Genomic DNA, 6904 nt, shown 5'->3' on the forward strand with positions numbered 1-6904 from the left:
TGTACAAATTAGAAAACATTCAATTTCCAGTAAAGTAGTTTAAAAAATGGCTCTAATAGAGGAATGGAAGAAGATCTCACTTCGAATAACTAATAATTTAGTTAATTTAATGCTTAGAAGAGTTGCAATAATTATAAAATCAAAAGGAAATCCCACGAAGGAAGTATTATATACTTATAAATTGATCTAAATTTCTTTCTTTTTAATCAAGTTTTAAAGGTCAAACAGTTGTGCGAATACTTATTGCTTCAACATTTCTATCGATTAATTGTTTTTTTTTTTTTTGTTAATTTCGTAACTTACATAAATAGCTATTCTTTTTGTACTACATCTATTCTAGAGATTTCCAAGAATATGTAGAATGTCATTGTTTATAAAGAATAAGTTAATAAATTACCTGTCGATGTCGATGTCGTTTCTTTTCGAATACGTTACGAAAACAATGGAGAAACGTACGAGCTTCTATTCGCTTCCGAAAGAAATGTAAAACAATTGCAAGTAGATTGGATACTCCGAGTCCGAGTCCTCGTTGAGAAAATTAAATTACTCAACATAGGTACGATATAAACAAATATTTTATCATGTAACGAGGGTGTGCGGAAAGGAACGATAAATTGCATGCGACGAAAAGTGGTATTTTTGTTCGAGTTAATCGCAGTTAATTGTAAATGAGAATAAAACCTCGACGAGAACCGATCGTATGAAGGCTCCAAAGGAACAAATTGTAACGGACAATCCGTGAAGAAAACTAGCTATTCTAAACATTAATCGCACTTTCAACGTTTCCTCGATCCTTGGGGAAAAAATGTTGCGATAATTTCGAGACCCGTAATGGTAAACGGTGTTCGCCAGCCCTTGTCGGTTCCCTGCTTTATCTCGTTACGTTCTTTGGTCATGGTTACACTTCGCGGGATTATCAATTCGCGCGTCTTTCGGTGTTATTCGCACCTGGAGATGGAAACGAAGACGGCTACGTCTTCTAAAATCGCATCGATATACACCACTCGTCTACTTATATATCACTTGACGGCGAATCACGCACACTTGGACCTTAGATGTTCAAGAAAAGAGCGAACAAATCTTTTCCACTCGTCGCCGCGGCGTCGCGTTGACGTAACATCATCACTTTTCACTTTTCACCGAGGTCCGATCACCCATTTGGCCGGTGTTTTTTCTTTCTTTTTTTTTATCTTTCAATGAAACGTCCAAAATCGACACGCGTCCACGGAGCGCTTGCAGCGCACTGACTGCCACAAAGAAGAGAATCATCCGAGTAAGTATTAAGAGCATTCGTGGAGGAGCGTCGAGTGACCCTGGCAGTGGGTGCCGCCTGCGCGGTCCGTGTTCTCTCACTCTCATCCCGTCCTCCCGCCCCCCGCCCCCGCCCCTCCTTCCCAAACCAGTCCTCCTCCTAATCCGAATCCCAATCCCTCTCTCTACCCTTTAAATCTTACGTCACTCTCCATCTTTTTTCGCGCACCATCGTCTCTGAGCGCGCCTGTACACCTAAACACATTTTTCATTTCCGTGATAAAAATGATTTCAAAGGATATAATTGTTTCATACGAAAGTTCTGGGCTAAGTGCCGTGTGGTTCAACACGGTCTTCTTTCCAGAAGGCCATGTCCTTCCCCACTCCGTGGCCAGATCTTTCTAGAACAATATATCATTTGTTTAATTCAATATGGCTAATTATTAATTATGGCAATGCAACGTCGGGTTGCTTGCTCAATTTACGCGTTACCGATGGTAACTCGTCGGTCATGCGACATTCGTTTTGGAGCCGCCTTCGGATCATCGCAAGCTCGCGCTCGGTCCGCCCTGACGTCTTGGCCCCTCGCGAATCCATCGGTTGCAACAGCGGCAGATCAGCTGTTCCGAAAATCAATACATTGATCGGACGCTAACATCCATTTTCTTTTTTTTTTTACCTTCCCGTTCGCACGTACCATTACTCTATTCTATACGAGTTTCTTCTTCTACAGTAAAGACTGGATACAGTACCGTCTCGAAATAAGCAACTCGGTCGGGACCGGCGAGTTGCTTATTTCGAGGGAGGTATGCTATTCGGATTGACTTTATACCGTGAATTCCGATCAATTTCGGCCAACGATACAGTAAAGTCTTCATAAATGCACAAATACCTCTACCATGAATGCACTGGAACCATCCCCCCCCCCCCCCACTGGGGTTATACCCCTGGGGGGGTTAAGGAGTTCGATCGCCGAGCAGTGTTTACGTGATCATTATTCTCTGATGTTTGCCGACGAGTTTCGAACGTAGAGAAGGACAGCGAATAAGGAAGAGGACGGAGCGAAAACAGAGTATGTCGGTAAGACAATTGGTGAAACTTTTTTGTTGTAAAACTTTTACCATCGTGTTCCTGACATTTTCCTGATTAAAATGAAACCAAACATGACGTAATTCGCAATATATTTAATTGTAAGAACTTATTATGTATCATATATCGTAGAACACTAACTAAAAAAAAATGCATGGTAAATATCGTCCGAATTATGTCGTGTTTGGTCTCATTTTAATTAGAGACATGTCAGGGATATGATGGTAAAAGTTTTACAACAAGAAAGTTAATAATAAGAAAGTTTCATCGTTGTATTACATTGTTTTACCGACATGCCTCGATGTTTTCGCTCCGTCCTCTTCTTTTTACTCGCTGTCCTTCTATACGTTCGAATCTTGTCGGCAAACATGAGAGAATGTACAAAGTCGTGATATTAAGATTATTAAATTACTTCGAGAGAGAACTTTTTTTGTAGTGTTCATCTTTGCAACAACAGCGGTGACCTGTCGAAATCATACGTTAACTGTAATTACGAGAGCCAAGGATATATGTATGTCGCAGGGAAATGATAAAAATAAAGATTTGATCAAATCCCTAAGGTAGACGGTCAATTCACGGGTGATGTTAAAATAACAAATCTGTGAGGTCATTTCCCCAAAGAAAGTAAGTGATTTAATATGATTTGATCGAATCCCTTGGCTGTTTTAGTGAAAAGATGGAATAATATTGTTTAGATATTAAAAGTATTAATTTAGTAAATCATGCGTTGTTAAGTGTAGAGTAGGTAATACAACAATAGTCGTAGAAACATAAATTATTTATTAATTACATTCCCTAAAAATATTCTTTTTATTTTTTAAAATACCAGCTTGAGTACCTATTTCTTTTGCTAATTAGTCTCAAATAAATAATTTATGTTTCTATGAGTATCGTTGTATTACCTATTCTACTTTTAAGGCCAGGTTACACCAATAAAACGTGTTTCTTTAAATAAATTTTGTTTACAGTAAAAAAAATATTTCAGAATCAAACTTTTTACAGCTGAAAGTACATATATTAAACTGTTTGAAAAAAAATTTTTTTTTTCTTTTTTTTAAATGGCGGTTCTGAAAATGGCTATTCAAACTCGTCCAATTTGTTGGCGGGTGTCATCATTTCTTGGAAACGAATCATCTGAAAGCAAAAAATAAAACGGTTTCATATTCTGTATCGAATTGGTTATGGTCGGTACTACAATGAAACAATTTTCACCGTAAAATAACAAAATGGCGGACTTTTGAATTTTTCGACCTTTTTTTTGCACTTTTAATTGCTTATAACTTTTCTAAATAACAATGAATATTTTTGGTTGTAGTACCGACCATAACCAATTCGATACAGAATATGAAACCGTTTTATTTTTTGCTTTCAGATGATTCGTTTCCAAGAAATGATGACACCCGCCAACAAATTGGACAAGTTTGAATAGCCATTTTAAGAGCCGCCATTTAAAAAAAAGAAAAAAAAATTTTTTTTTCCAAATAATTTAATATATGTACTTTCAGCTGTAAAAAGTTTGATTCTGAAATATTTTTTTTACTGTAAACAAAATTTATTTAAAGAAACACGTTTTATTGGTGTAACCTGGCCTTAATAACGCATGATTTACTAAATAAATACTTTCAATATCTAAACAATATTATTTCATCTTTACAGTAAAACAGTTAAGGGATTTGATCAAATCACTTACTTTCTTTAGGGAAATGACCTTACGGAGTTGTATTTTAACATCTCCCGTGAATTGATCATCTACCTTAGGGATTTAATCAAATCTATTTTTATCATTTCCCTGCGACATGTACATTGCCTCTGTGTTTCTGTAGAGAAAGCATGATGACGTCTAGCGGCCCCCACGGTAACTAGCCCACGACTGTACTATGCATACAGTAACTCTTACATCTCGCTTATTCCTTGAAGTAGGAAAAATGTCGAAGGAAAACATTGTTCGGTTTGGAGGGGGATATACCATGATAAACAAATAAATTATCTCAAGGTTATATTTTCGGATATTTCGAGGTCATCGACGTTTTCTTAAATATACCATAAACGCACTAGTTCAGTCCCGAGTTTGTGCATTTATGGAGACTTTACTGTATTACGAAGAGTTGAATCGATAATCAAGTCTCGACTAATATAGCGGACATTTTCATCAACAAGAGTCGTAAAAGGATATCGTTAAAAGAGTACTCTCGAGTCGGTAATTGATCAAGTACTTGGAAATGGTACCGAGACTCGTTGTATCTGCCGCAGTATTTCCATTTCTCGATTCATTTTTCCAGCACCCTCTTGCTCGAATGTGTTTTCTCATCGCGTGTTTTTTCTTTGTGTCAACGTTGGAACACGGGTGCCCTCCTCTAAATTCAGTTTCATTCATACGCGGTTAGCCACGGCGATCTGCGTACCCTCCGAGACAGTCGAACGAGGATCGATCTACGTGTGTGTGCGTGACTATGCTTATACCTATGTGTAACGTCTACGTGTACGTATACGTCACTTGACCTAGCTGCATTGATTTTTCGGTTATTAATTGTACCTCTCGGTTCGCTCTCGTTATCTGTAAGAAAGGGGGTTAAACGTGAGACGAGGGAGACTTTAAAAGTCACCAGCCAAGTCTTGGAAGAGCGCCGGAAACAACAGCTAGTTTCTAAACAAGGCCTTTTCTCTCGCGCGTAGACATTGACTTTTCATTTTAAGTTCGTTCGTTCGTTTATTTAAATTTTACCGGTTAATGATTTCTCAACAAATTTGTTCTGTACAGTATTGTCTCCATAAATGCACAAAGCCGGGACCGAACTAGTACGTTTATGGTAGACTTTGTATATTCTCTGATGTTTGCCGACGAGCTTCGAACGTAGAGAAAGATAACGAATAAAGGAAAAGGACGAAGCGAAAACAAAGTCCTCAGTAATGCACAAACTCGGGACTGAACTAGTGCGTTTATGGTAGACTTCATCCATTCATTTATTTAAAGTGCGTAACTTCTTATACAAAGTTATTGCACTACTGCTTACTTATTAGCTTATTACTAGCTTATTTCCATTCTTCTTATCATCGTCTTACATGATTCCTGCATTGTTTTAATACTATTTGCAGTATCTCTTACTCGGAGTAAGTTACTCCTCATCTATTGGGGCCCGCTGGCTCCCCTCTAGCTCGGATACCTCGGGGTTGCTAAGCCCGTACTGTAGCTACAAACACCGCTACAGTCCCTGAGGGTAATTAAATGCCGGACTTAATTCCGAGATTTCGCGGAGAAACTGTTGGATACTTCGGGCCCTTGGTGACTCGAAGTCTAAGACCCCGACGTTAAAAAATAAACCAATACCGGAAAAGGTCTCTTGGAGTCAGTTTATGACCTGAAAGAGAAAGTCAGCAGACCTTTTTTGAGACAAGAGGGCACCGATAGTTCTCGTAGCATTTTTCCACAGACGTCGAAATACTCGATCCGATCGTAGTCTTCTTGAAAGCAACATCGCAGCTCCTAACTCTCTGGTCGAAATAAGGAGTGGCTTATAAAAGGGAATAACTGAGTAATAATTATTTTTGTTACTTCGTAAATATTGCTTCTAACATTTTGTCTTTCTATACATATGTACAGTTAGAATTGCCATCGAGTCTTAACCTTTCGAGCGACATGCGACATAAAACACTAAACGGAAGGCCAACAATAGTTTATAACATGTTCGCGAAGCTAAGCTGTTTATCCTGATATTGCCGTCAATATCAATCTAGTTGCGACCGTCGATGAGGTCTTTAGAATTTCGCGTGGTTCCGATCCTCAGTAGCTGTCCGTGTCGTAAACTTGGAATAACCCATGAGTGGCAGAGGCCTTCCGCAAGACACCAGGTAATCACCCACCCTTGCCTCCAGAACCGCTGGTGAAGGCGTACCTACGAGGGTGGTGTGGGACTCTAGGTACCCTGATTGGGCCTTGTTTCTAAACCAAGTACCAATCAGGGTGCATTTTGAAAATATAGGAGTGACAAGTGAAAGTAGGAGAGATACACCGAGGTATCTTCAATTGTCACCCCAAAAGAAAAGGGCAGATTCTCACGAACCACCACTGATTCGACTAACTTGTAGAAACCTTCTGCATTTACCAAGTTTGTAAATAAAGTTAAAGTTATTTGTTAAAATTGTTAAACACTCATTACAGTTCTGCTACCTCGATCGTTTAATTAATTCGGTTGTCATTAACGTTCACATCCGAAGTGAGCATACCAGAAAGACGTTCTTTCAAATACAACCAGATATTTTGCTCACGCCGTAACAATTTTCTAACCCCAATAACCAATAGAAACAATGCGAGATGGGCAAATATTGTTGTTTAAACGTATGTTTTCCAATCTTGCGTTTAGTTAGTTTTCCCTCTTAAATCAACTATAGACCGACTCGATGGATCTTTCACGCGAAATATAATGATTTTCGGAAATTTACATCGACTTTGTGCAATTTACATCGACTTTGTGCAGTTTAACTAATTTTTCAAGTCGACGTAGACGATGTTAGTATATTATAAATTGTACTATAGACCGACTCGATGGATCTTTCACGCGAAACATAA

At 38.6% G+C, this 6904-nt stretch overlaps 2 protein-coding genes across 4 annotated transcripts in view; one reads left to right on the forward strand and one right to left on the reverse strand.

Moving 5' to 3' along the window:
* Positions 1 to 6904, reverse strand: part of LOC128880802 (FMRFamide receptor-like) — a 41913-nt gene that overhangs the window by 30025 nt on the left and 4984 nt on the right. The window contains exon 1 of one of the 3 annotated variants that reach the window (XM_054131257.1): positions 949 to 2250. The exons of 1 other annotated variant lie outside the window; for it this stretch is intronic. The gene's annotated coding sequence lies outside the window, so the exon portion shown is untranslated. Of the gene's footprint in view, positions 1 to 774; positions 2251 to 6904 lie in introns of those variants that run through there. One more of the 3 variants, XM_054131258.1, reaches the window with a different exon arrangement.
* The window catches only part of LOC128880801 (uncharacterized), a 51452-nt gene that overhangs the window by 15010 nt on the left and 29538 nt on the right, over positions 1 to 6904 (forward strand). The window lies entirely within an intron of this gene.

This window comes from Hylaeus volcanicus, chromosome 8, assembly GCF_026283585.1.
Source record: "Hylaeus volcanicus isolate JK05 chromosome 8, UHH_iyHylVolc1.0_haploid, whole genome shotgun sequence".
Taxonomy (NCBI): Eukaryota; Metazoa; Arthropoda; class Insecta; order Hymenoptera; family Colletidae; genus Hylaeus; species Hylaeus volcanicus.